Raw genomic sequence first — 13253 nt, forward strand, 5'->3', positions numbered from 1 at the left:
CCAAAGGAAAGGATAGGGGAGGGGAGGGGCGGGGAGGAGAGGGGGTGGGATTAAGTGACTATGACATCAAAGTTAAGGGGCCAATCCCAGATTACTTTTCAGCCTAATTATAAAAAAAAAAAACAGACCACAGAAAATCCACTGAATGTTCAAAGTTCAGTTTTTTGTAGCGTAATTGAGGTCACAAAATAAAAAAAGTGAAAATGAATGTCATAGAATCTTTAAAACAGGGGGAAATGTTTGGTGTCGAAGAGTCATAACTTCTATACAGTGATTTCAAAACGACTGAACAGGGTCACAGCTTCACAGAGTAGTAGTAACAGTAGTTACAGCTTCACAGAGTAGTAGTAACAGTAGTAGGGAGGTTTGTGCGGCATCGTTTTTTAGTGTTAACATGTTTCTTTTAGCATTAGCCATGCCTTCCTGGTTTCCCTCTCAGAAAAAAAGTGTGTGTGTGTGTGTGTGGGGGGCGGGCGATCAGGCTTTTATGAAGTCTTTGGACACGGCCTCTATGAAATTGGGGGCCGCCATGAGGATGGTGATGGTGCAGATGATGGAGAAGAGGGAGAAGGACACCAGGCACAGCCGATCCACCACGGCCGCGGCAAACTTCCACTCGCTGCAGATGGCCTCGTCGACGTCCTGATCCCGGAAACGCTTGGCGATGTACTGCACCTCCTCCAGGATGCGGGAGATCTCCGGAACCTGCTCCAGCAGCAAAGTCCTCGCCATCTGCTCGGAGCGGAGGAGGTCGTGCGGGGGACGACCCGTTCGTCGTCTGGCTGCCGCCGATCCCGCCGCCGCACATCACCACGCCCGAGTCCGTACTCGCGGGGAACGCGGGGTTGTCCGTGCCCATGGAATGGTAGCCAAAGTATAGGTTCATGTTCCCGTTGGTTGTGGTGGTGGTGGTTGTGGAGGTGGTCGACTGATTGGATGCCTGGCCTGGAATGGTCGTCATGGGGATGCTGGTGGTGCTGGCGTGGTGCGGGGGAGGGTGACAGTACTTGTAGGCGTTATTGGTCGAGGCGCCGCCGGAGCCGTTTGCCGTGGTTTTGCGGTCCTCTCCGGGCTTCTTCATGCGGAGAAACCAGGCACACCAGTTGAGGAGGATGATCCTGACCTGGAGGAAGAGATGCAAGGAGCAGTGGTGGAAAAAGTACTCACATTTTGTATTTAAGTAAAAGTATCAATACTGCAATGTAGAAATACTCTGTACAAGTAAAAGTCTGGAATTCAAAATTTACTTGAGTAAAAGTACAAAAGTATTGGCAATAGAATGTACTTAAAGTACCAAAAGTAGAAAGTACTCATTATGCAGAATGTCCCTTTTTACAAGTTTTCAAATGATAAAAAGAATACAAATCTTTTGAAAATAGCAGATCTACAAGCAAACAAAATTGTACTTGAGTACAGTACTTGAGTAAATGTACTTAGTTACTTTACACCACTGGCAAGGAGGCAGACAGAAAGTCAGAGACAAATATGGATAAAGAAATAGATGGAAAAAAGGAGAGAACGAAATATGGGATAGAGAAAGAATGTTCAGCATGAGAGAATGATTTCTCTCTTGACTCACATTACCCTCAAGGTAGACTGAATTGCTGGCTCATGTCCAGCGTAAACACGCACGCACACCCATGTCAATCATGCCGTGGCTTGGACACAGACAGTGGCAGTTTTGACAGATCACCAGGACAAATTCACCACGCTGACGTGGGATTTCCAAATGACGGCAGATATAGTGTGCGCATGCCACCAACTGTGAGAATGATGGCATTCTGAGTGCATTCATTTATAGGGCATCTCAGCTTTATTTAACTTTTTTCATTTTATTCGATTTTTTTCCCCCCATGTTAGTGTATCCCAATACAATATAATGTCCTTATAAAGGAGAATATCTCATTTAGTCCAATACATCTATGGCAAAACGGAGCAGGAAGAAGAACATTCTTACCTGCCCCCTATTCAAAAAGGTTAAAAAAAAAACTTGATGATCGGCGCATACAATATATACAAAATATATTTTTAAAAAAAGGGAGGGGGGTCGTCTGTCTACCGGGAAACTGGTAGTACCAGTTTCCCGGTAGACGACCCCTCTCCCCTTTTTTTTGTATAATAATTTGTCATGCTTTTTTTGTACATAGTGGTATTTTTCTCTGTATTTTTATGTTGATATTTGAACTGTTTGGTTGCTACTATATATGTCTATGAAATTAATTCAAGGACCCCAACGGAAACAAGTCCGCAAGGACTTTTTTGGTCGGACCTTTTAGACAAAAGTATTATAAATGTAACTGTGTTGTCTTACATTCTTTTGCCTAATAAAAATTTCAATCAATCAATTTAGATTTTTTATTAAAAAGAACAGACAAACAAACAAACAAATGAACAATTAAACAAGAAGAAAGAAAATTACTTCAAAGTCAAATCTAAATTCAACTCCTATCCTATTCGTCTTCAAATTGTCTAATTCTTTTATTTTTATCATTTGTTTTGAATTGAAAAATATTTGTACAACCGTTTAAACCATTAAATGAGAGAGTTCCATATTTTAACTCCTATAACTGAAGGGAACATCTGCTTTAGAGTAGTCCGTGCATACTGATGCTTAAAATATATATATAATAAAATAATAATAATAATAATAATAATAATAATAATAATAATAATAATAATAAAAAAATACATATATAATACATATGTTTAAATTAATGTAAAAATTGTGTGTGTGTGTGTGTGTGTGTGTGTGTGTGTGTGTGTGTGTGTGTGTGTGTGTGTGTGTGTGTGTGTGTGTGTGTGTGTGTCTCAGGAAAAATCATGACTACTAGTTTATCTTTTCACTCTGAGAGTATAAACATCGTTGCACTCACATAACACTCAGCATTTGACTAAGTACTGTACATATAAATAATATAACATAATGAGTTATCAGCTTACCCATTGGGGCATCTTCCCTCCATGTGGGTCATGATGGTGGAACTGCAGAACCAGGACTGTCACCACCACCGACAGGCCCACGATCATCATGGTACTGGAAAAGTACTGGGCTGAATAGGAACAGATAAATGTGAAGATCAAGCTTATGGTGTTTTTCTTCAGGAAAGTACTGTAGCATTGTTAAACGCTGCAGTCACAATTATTACATAATTGCCTGATTGCTATTATTTGAGATAATTGCAATTGTTTTGCATAATCGTCAGAATCGTTTCCATTCACATATCGATTCAGCAGTTGATAAATGTTTAGTGTCATAATAAAATAACACATGAATTAAATCAATGAAATCGTAAATCGTAAGTGTCGGGAGGGCATGAAGTGACTAAAACTTGACTTCGTGATTTCCTACCAAAATACACACACGCGCGCACGTACGCATGCACGCACGCACGCACACACACACGATGTTTACATTAATTTACGCACGTATTATATTGTAGTGCCAGCATCACTAGCGGAGGGCGAAACTTTCATTAATAAATGATATGAATGAATTTGAAAACCATTTGATTCAATCTTTCATCTATCACTTCCCCTCCGTCTGCAATGTGTTGATGTGTCCGTTCCAATAAAGTGGACTGAGCTAATAGATTCTGGCTCCACATTACACCACAGGGCTGCCAGCTCTCATTGCCTCTCTCCCTTTCTCCTCTGCTCACTTTAATAGTACTTGTATCACCACCACCTGCTCTCTCTCTCTCTCTCTCTCTCTCTCTCTCTCTCTCTCTCTCTCTCTCTCTCTCTCTCTCTCTCTCTCTCTCTCTCTCTCTCTCTCTCTCTCTCTCATCTCTCTCTCTCTCTCTCTCTCTCTCTGTAAACAACTTCTGAAGGCACAATCCCTTCAGGTCAAACCACAGGCAAGGCCTTACATTGGTTGTTAAACTTTTCTTTTTCTAGGTGACTTCTCGCCTCACCAATTACAACCACACAAACGCATGGACACACAGTAATAGAGGGAGCTTTTTAACACCAGGTGATGCTGTTATTAGCACAATTAGCATGTCAACCTGTGTTTGTTTCTCTGTGACGACAATATTTGTTGTCAGTCAGTGTGTGATTAAAACATCAACCATATCCAGCTGACATCCAGTCATTGGGCCAGCGAGCCAGTCAGTCAGTCAGTCAGTCAATCAATGTCAGTCAGCCAAAGTCAGTCTGAGATCCCCATCCCGGCCTGACCTCTGCTGGGTAATTGATTCTTGCTTCCATAGCCTTCTCTCTCAGACGGATTATAGATTACGACACAATTATCGCGGGGCGGGCGAAGCGGGTCAACCCACGGAAGAAAAAAAGAAACACCAAAACACATCTCTCTCTCTCTCTCTCTCTCTCTCTCTCTCTCTCTCTTTCTCTCTTTCTCTCTCTCTCTCTCTCTCTCTCTCTCTCTCTCTCTCTCTCTCTCTCTCTCTCTCTCTCTCTCTCTCTCTCTCTCTCTCTCTCTACGGGTTGGGCTCCCGTGCGGGGCGGGTTATGAAAAAACCTGACCCGTCCATCAGTGCTGTGTAGGATCTTCATTTAAAGAACACAGGGTCTAATAACGGTATTGCTTCCATGTTGATCTTGGACTTCATATCGCCGCTCTGTGACGTCAGTCATCTATTACGTATGTATGACTCCATTTTTGGCCAAGGTTTTGGCCAGATCCGAACAAAAAATATTAATGATGCGTGGAGTTACTTTCTTAGCCTAATGGCACCGATCCGTCCAGTGCAATTTGCAAGCTTATCCCTGGACACACACACAAAAAAACCATTTGTAGACTGCTCACCTCCTTACTATACTTCAATCATTTCAAGCAATTCATCAGTGTTATTACAGTTTAAGGTATATTTCATATTTTTTGGGAGCACCCCGGACAGTTTTTATGCTTGATTCAGTATTTAGATATTTGATATTCATTTTATCAGACATACCCCCTTCCTATACAAACCCATTGTAACTTCAAACTCCATTTTAACCATGTTAGATTCATCAGAAACACCCGTCCTTGGTTCTGGTGACTGACATTGTCCTTCTAATATGTGAGGAGAACGTGTTTTTTCAATTACTTTTTTCATTTATTTTTTATAGTTTTTGGAAAATGAAAAAAAATGAATACAATAAAAATAAATGATTAAATAAATGAAAAAAGTAATCGAAAAACAACGGCCCCTCACGTGTTAGGAGGGCAAATTCCGAGCGGGGGGCCCATATGAGGGCAGATTTTATATGTCCCACCATAAATAATATGGACCATAAATCAAATTCATACATTGAACTTTCTGAGTGTTTTGAAATTAACCTGGGCAGATAGGCCATATCTCAGTAGAATTTGTAAGGATTCTTAACAGCTTGTTCCTTGTGTTTAATTGTATTTAATTTCAATGTTTTTACCTGGTTACATTTGACTACAGTGCCAACAAATTACTATCGATATTGAATGGTAGTTAAATATAATTGTTATAATGCGATGCATTTGTATGTTATTTTGCTATGGTCCAAAAGTACAGTATGACAGGAGATCTATGCAGTCAGCCCAAATATATTTTCATATTTTCAAATATGGCCCCCTTTGAAAAAGGTTAATGCGGGAGGAATACGGGAGAGAGATTGTTTCCTCAGTCTCAGGTGTACGCTTACCTCGCTTCTTGGACTTATGGGGTAACACGCTGGTATATTCCCCTTTTACACTTGATTGATCAGCAAAACAGCTGAGATTGGGAAGATAAAATCTGAGCGAGTTGACCCGAAGGTTACTCCACAGTGCAGAAGAAAATCTCTGCTGTATTGGATGCACCTTGGGTTGGGCAACTCAGGAGGTGGAACGCCACGTCAAAACAAAGCTGCCAACTCCAAGATTTCTGTTTCGTAAACACCTTACTTCCCAGGCATTGATCTCTCGGGCCGTTGCGTTTAGTGCAAAAAAAATTTAGGCAAACACAAAGCCAGACGTGACTTTCTACCGGCTGCTGCATGAGCATCGTGTAAAGTACTTTTTGCTCCTCGACAAGCAAATTATGAATTGAGACACCCTTCGGTTATTAGAATAGACTACATCCCATTGCTACAAAAGCTCTGTGAGTGGATAGTTCGTTGTTAGGCCAACCGACTGCCCAATGAGACTATAAACACCACAGCCTAGAGTGACAATTGCCCTGCAGTTGGCTAGTTTGTTGTTGGGCCAACTGGCTGACACATGCTGTAACTTCAACAGTCGCTGACTCACGTTTGTGTGTGTATAGGGCTGACCCTGTTCACAGTCCAGCCAAGAAAAATGCACACTGAACCTAGCCGTTCTTGTTTGCGCAGGCCTTAGATACAGCCTTGTGTCTAATTGATTTACAACACTCAATCAATAAGGAATAAAGACCACCGCTCATGAAAAGTCATTTACTGTACCCTTGTTTCATTTCACATAATTATTCAATATGTTCAGTCATTCTTAACCCATTAAAACCGGGAAAGCATCTGTGCCATTTTAGATTTTTGCGTTGGTTATTCAAAAATAGCAGATATACAAGCTCACAGCGCGTCACTTCGTGCCGCGTTGTGAGCTTGTATATCTGCTATTTTTGAAAGTTTTTGAAAAATCTTCATAGTGTGAGAACTGCTGATTTAGAAGGCATTTGTAGAACCGGCCTCAGTTATGAGTTAACATCAGTAGAACGTTGGTTCCACATCAGGTTACCAGATGGATATTAATTCAGCTGATTGGAAAAACAAGTGCAGTGCATCTTACCTATGAGAGGAACGGAGTCTGAGGTGGCGGGCATGATTTCTGCTACCAGCAACATGAAGACTGTCAGCGACAGCAGCACTGTTATGCCTGGAGGCAGATAGGAAGAGAATGTCATGTGTGTGTGTGTGTGTGTGTGTGTGTGTGTGTGTGTGTGTGTGTGTGTGTGTGTGTGTGTGTGTGTGTGTGTGTGTGTGTGTGTGTGTGTGTGTGTGTGTGTGTGTGTGTGGTTGCGATACAATCAACAACTGGGTATTAGGAAATAATATTATTTTCAGAAAATTCATTCAGTCTTTCTTCATTGTGTCATACCTAAAGGCATTTTGGAACAATCTGGCATTTTGTCCGGGCGATTACATTGCCATGCTTACACCAGGGTTTTTATATTCATCTGGTAATGAATAGAACCAAACGCGCACACTAATTCACAGCCATAATGTCAACATTAGCATAGAGCAATGAAACATAAATGGGTTCACACTAGTTCTGGGATTTAGTGTGCATTTGCCAAGGCGGAGATTGGAGAACAGAGATAAATGTGTCTCTACAGTACATGCAGACATGCAGGTCAGGTTTCATTATTCCTCCGTCTGCTTTAACACATACTGTATGTGTGTCTGTCTAGATGACTGTAGTATACTGTCTGAATATCAAACATAATCACACAGCGACCATTTTGCTCTTACAGCGTACTCAGATGTGGGAAACCGAAACATTGGGGACCATATTGCAATATCAAAACATTGCAATGTTGCAGAAAGATATCGAATATCGAGCCCAGCCTACTTCATCTGTTCTATATATATATATTTTGTGTTTATCAGCTGCAAAATAAAATCCTCAGCGTTGATTGAACCATTTGTAGCTCAGAGTATACAAACGTAACCAGAAGGGCAGAAGGGTCCATTTGGTTCCATTCGTACACTCTCAAGAGTTTAATTGACTTTTACAGTGTATGATAAAAGCTTTGCCGTGTTCTCTGCCCCAGTGGTTCTCAAAGTGGAGTTTTACCACTTTAACCTTATAATCAGTACATTGTCTATTTTAAAATAGCAGATTGATCTTGTAGATCTGCTATTTAAAAAAAATATTGGAACATTTTTATGTTTTTTCAACACAAATCTTGTAATGGGACTGGGGGGTCCCTGGCACAACATATTACCAGATAGGGGTCCGCAGCCAAATATATATTAACCCATTAAATCTGGGAACCCATCTGTCATTTTAAGATTTCTTGGGCTATTCAAAAATAGCAGATATACAAGCTCCCGAGTGCCGCGCTATGAGCTTGTAGATCAGCTATTTTTGCAAAATCTTTTTGCAAATCTTTGAATACATATTTTTTTAAAGCGAACATTTGTAACTCAAATCTTTGCTTCTAGGGGGTCCCTGGAACAAAATATTTGACAAATGTTAAAGGAGAATTCCGGACATTTTAAGTGTTATCTTTGATGTCTCGTTACTCACCTACCGACGTAAACAGTGGTGTTGTTTTTTTCCAGAGATTCCCCTGTCGTAATTTTTTCAACCCCCTCCGTTGTCATAATGGGAGCGCGTGGCTTAGGGAAATTCGTCTATTGTAACCGATGCAAAGTTATTTTTTTCTCTACTACTACTCATTGTAGAGTCTCATGATAGTCAAACATGCGCTGAAACTTCCTGAGAGGCTACCGCTAACGCCGACCGATTTAACACTGGTTGCTTGTTTCTCTACCTGGCAACACCAAGTTGCCAGGTTCTGGAAAGAAACAAGCAACCAGTGTTAAATCGGTCGGCGTTAGCGGTAGCCTCTCAGGAAGTTTCAGCGCATGTTTGACTATGTTTGAGGGGGTTGAAAAAATGACGACAGGGGAATCTCTGGAAAAAAACAACACCACTGTTTACGTCGGTAGGTGAGTAACGAGACATCAAAGATAACACTTAAAATGTCCGGAATTCTCCTTTAAAATAATATTTATTCAAAGATTTTCACAAATTTTCACGATTTTCAAAAAAAATAGCCAAAGAAATCTCATGAAAAGGTTTGAAAGAACCCAGTGCTTTATTCATACCCAGTGAGATCTTCTCCCCGGAGTCCGCAGGCAGCAGGAACACCAGCATGGCCAGGCCAGAGATGAGCACACAGGGGATGAGCAGGTTCAGGGCGTAGTAGAGCGTCCGCCGCCGCATGGTGACCGTGAACGTCACATCAGGGTACGGCTCCTTGCAGCAGTCATAGTACAGCTCGTTACGCTTGGAGGGAACACCTGAGGGGAGAGAGAGAGAGAGAGAGAGACGTATGAATGAGTGGCCAAATACATATAATTCTGGGGGGTCCTTGACATGAAAAAGTTTGAGAACCACTGATATAGCAACATAAGTGTTTCAGAAAACTGTTAGGATTTTAGAAGACAATTGTAGAATCGGCCTCAGGTCTTAATGGGTTAACACTGAGGATTTTACTGTGTACTGAGGAGCGTGCTAAAATTGAAAAGAGCCCAGCTGGAACCAGTTAGATGACTGATTTCCCATGACTTCACTTTCAAAACACCTCAAATCCAATTTGCCAATTAGAATAGAGGAGGATCTAATATGGATTCATATTGTATAGTTGAGAGGTCTGGACCAATGCTTTAAGCCATGGAATCAGAGTAGTAGGATGAGGAACATTTCATTTTCTAACTCAGAGAGTCAGCAAAAAGCAAGAAGACAATCACAAATAGATGCAATTATGTCACAATTGTGTCATCTTCTATTTCTTCAAGCAAAGACAATATGACATAACTTTTCAATCGATATTTTTCACTTACTGGCATCTGAAATAGAGCAACTCTGATGGAATAAATTCTCTTTCCTTGTCATATGGCCTAGCCTGCTGTGGCTCAGGTGGTAGAGCAAACAGAAGATTCCCGGGTTCAATCCCTGGCTCCCCCTGGCTTAGTGTCCAAGTGCCCTTGAGCAAGACACTGAACCCCTAACTGCAACTGATGAGCAGGTTGGTGGCTTGCATGGTTTCCTCTGCTGTTGTTGCGTGAATGTGTGTGTGAATGTAATGCACATTGTAAAGTGCTTAGGATAAAGGTACTATAAATGCAACACTTACCATTAAGTCATAAGCAATGCTGTCCACTATTAATTTAACTGAGATGGGTCCATCTATTATTACATTGGAGAGAAGTCCGTCATCATTTTTCCCGTGTCATTGTTTCGCACTAATCACAACAACAACATATCACATGTCACTAACAACACAAGCCACAACGTGCGCAATTAATTTACGGGTGGCGTAGGCTACTTTTCATTGCTCACCACACATTTGCCTCCTCGGAGCATAATTAATTGCGGCAAGCACAAACTCACAACATTACGGGTCGACCATGTTATTCCCTAGCGTCAGCACCGACCACCGCCGAGCGCAACCGAAACACAGCGAGCCGGACAACATTACGGGTACACCATTTTGTTCCCTTTAGCGTGAGCACCGACCACCGCCGAGCGAAACCGAAAGCAACACCACGCAGTCGCTATTGAAATCTCCCCACAACAACAACACACGCGACGCGACCACTTCGCTTGAACCCCCGCCGTTGCTTTCACTTTGCTCATGTCTCTCTATCACACCACACTCACGCTAATATGTCATGCACATCCCACACAAAACATTAAAACACGACAGTGTCTCAACGCAGCCGCTCAGCAGTCTGGGTTGCCACGTTGGGGGCAGACAAGCAGACAGGTCAGTGTTGCCAGATGTGCGCCAGAAACAAGCAACCACCTTCATGAAAAAAAAAAACAGCCGAAGGGGTCTGCGATGTTTCACGGGGGTCCGCGATGTTTCTCGGGGGTCCCAGATGTTTTGCGGGGGTCCCAGGACTCCCAGGGGGTCCGCGGACCCCCAGGGGGTCCCCCATGTATTTTTTTAATTACATTTTTTGGGGGGACATTTTTATCCCACGATTTTGGTACCCCAAAGTAAGCGAGCCCTCGCTAGAGCCCCGTGCGCGGCTAGCGGGCCGTGCGCCCTACATTTGTACACCCAAATCGATACATTAACACAGAGGAAGTTACTGTGTGGCCATTGTCAAAGTCAAACCCGGTTTCTCCTTGGCATCAAATATCTCATATCTTAAAGCACACTTTAAGGGTACAGGGACCTGTTTTAGTATAATAAATCAGTCAAAGTGTCAATTTGAACAGTTACCTCCACAATTCTTGCACCTCAACACTGCCACTCCTTAAAACAGTGGTTTTCAACCAGTGGTCCGGGGACCACCAGTGGTCCTTGAGGGGGTTCCAGGTGGTCCCCAGCTAAATGATGGAGAGTTGGTAACGAAATGGACCCATATAGATCTTTAACTCTAGAGAGTGTAAAATTAAATTAAATGTACTCTCGAGTTAAATTATTGTTATAGTCTGCATTACTTAATTAAATAGTTGATATTTTGATCAACGTTTGCCTGTTACATGTATATCTCCTAATGGTACCACATCAATACGGCATGGAATTGTGGACAAAATCTCATCCAACGACAACAAAATATTCAAAGTTTTGGGTCTGAGAGTCTAAATCTCATCAAATGGTGGTCCGTGGCTCAAATGCCGAATAAATAATGGACCTTGATATGAAAAGAGTTGAGAACCACTGCCTTAAATTAGGCCTACTTTGTATTAGGCCAGATTTGGCTACAATCTCCTGCCCAGCAACCTGGTTTCCACATACAAACGATGTGCACAGGTTGATAGATCATCAGTGGTTGTTTCTGAATGTTTCCTTCCCCATTAGAGGTGAACATTCTCTGAACCAGGTACTGTATACTCTTAATATTAAGGATGCCTGTAAACTGTGTAAAGCTATTCACTGCCCCCACCTACAGTAGGTCAGTGGGATAACCTCTCTATGTTCCTACTGCCCAAATATAGACCACTTATTAAGAGGGACAAACCGGTAACAATAAACAGTCACTGTTTGGCCAGAGGGGACTGAGTCAGGACCGCTTCGCTAGTACTACAGAGATGTATGCCTCCTCAGTGCTTCTTTATATGAACATTTGTATCAAGTCTGTTACTTCAAAGAAGTCCATGCGTATATATAGCTGAATCAGAAACCATGGATGAGTAATGGCGTTTGTCTGCTGCTGAAGGACCGCAACTCTGCATTTAGAGCTACTATGATACTACTGTAGCACAGCCAGGTCAAATCTCAAAACAAACAAACATGTGACAAATCAAGGACATCTTCCTACTAAACAACAACCCTCGGTACCTGTGGCAAGGAATACAATTTACAACTTTACAATTTAGGCGTTTAGCAGACACTCTTTATCCAGAGCGCATAAATAAATACATAATCTGTATATTGAAACTATACAAACTATAGGATGACTGGTCAACAAACGAACCTGGCCGCTTTGTGATTACACACAAAGCGGCCGGCCCTATCAGCATACTAGGAAGGGTGATCAGGTTGCCGACCAGTTGGCTGGGGTGCTAATTAGCATCTGTCCTATTGGCGGCACCTACATGCCTAAAAACGACCATCGTTATCCCTGTGCCCAAACAATCATAAATAAGCTGTCTGAACCATTACTGTACTGTACTGTGCTCTCACTCATATCATAATGAAGTGCTTTGAGAGACTTGTGCTTGTACCACACCAAAGCCAGCCATCTTCACAGCATTCATACTGCCCTCACTCATCTGGATCAGAAGGACAAGAACATCCACATCAGAATGCTACACATTGAACACAGTTCTGCATTCAACACTATCCTCCCCTCTATGCTGGTCACTAAATTACACTGTCTTGGCTTCAGCTCAATTGGACCCTGGACTTTCTAACTAATCCAAAACCATCACAGAATGTGTGGACGACACCACAGTGGTAGGCCGGATATCTGACAACAACGAAACCGCCTATAGGGAGGAGATTCAACACCAAGAGACATGGTGCTCTAACAACCTTGTCCTTAACGTAAAAAAAAAAGAAAACAACTAAGGAACTGCTAGCGGACTTCAGAAGTCAAAGAAAGGCAGAATCGACCCCAACTTCATCGACGGAGCCAAGGTTGAGCGTGTGACAAGCTTCAGGTTCCTGGGTGTTCGCATCGCTGAGGACCTGAAATAGTCCCTAAATACCTCTTATTTGTTTAAGAAGGTCCAGCAATGCCTTTACTTTCTGAGGAGGTTGAAAGAGGCCCACATGTCACAAAAACACCTCGCCAACTTCTAGCACTGTGGAAACCATTTAGAACATCCTGCATAACTGTGTGGTATGGCAACTGCACCGTCACTGACCAGAAGGCCCTGCAGCGGGTAGCGAAAGCTGCTGAGCGCTCAATCGGCATCCAGCTACCTGCCATTCAGGACGTCTACAAGAAACGCTGTGAGCGGAGTGACAGCATAATGTACGACAGCACCCACCTTTGTAATGGACTGTTCAACCTCCTGCCAAGTGGGAAACAGTGTCAATGTCTCCGGGCCAGAACCAAAAGGCTTAGAAAGCTCAAGTTTAACCCTTTAAGACCTGTGGCCGATTCTACAAAATGTCTTCTAAATCCTA

At 42.4% G+C, this 13253-nt stretch overlaps 1 pseudogene across 1 annotated transcript in view; it reads right to left on the bottom strand.

The window, feature by feature from the left end:
* Nucleotides 1-477: 477 nt before the first annotated feature.
* The window catches only part of LOC308095155 (neuronal acetylcholine receptor subunit alpha-7-like), a 59825-nt pseudogene continuing 47049 nt past the window's right edge, over nucleotides 478-13253 (bottom strand). The window contains exons 8-11 of the transcript in view: nucleotides 8767-8961; nucleotides 6719-6805; nucleotides 2941-3050; nucleotides 478-1123 (exon numbers count right to left, since the gene is read on the bottom strand). The product of the transcript in view is annotated as a neuronal acetylcholine receptor subunit alpha-7-like (transcript). The remainder of the gene's footprint in view (nucleotides 1124-2940; nucleotides 3051-6718; nucleotides 6806-8766; nucleotides 8962-13253) is intronic.

This window comes from Gymnoscopelus braueri, assembly GCF_963280865.1.
Source record: "Gymnoscopelus braueri genome assembly, chromosome: 2".
NCBI lineage: Eukaryota > Metazoa > Chordata > Actinopteri > Myctophiformes > Myctophidae > Gymnoscopelus > Gymnoscopelus braueri.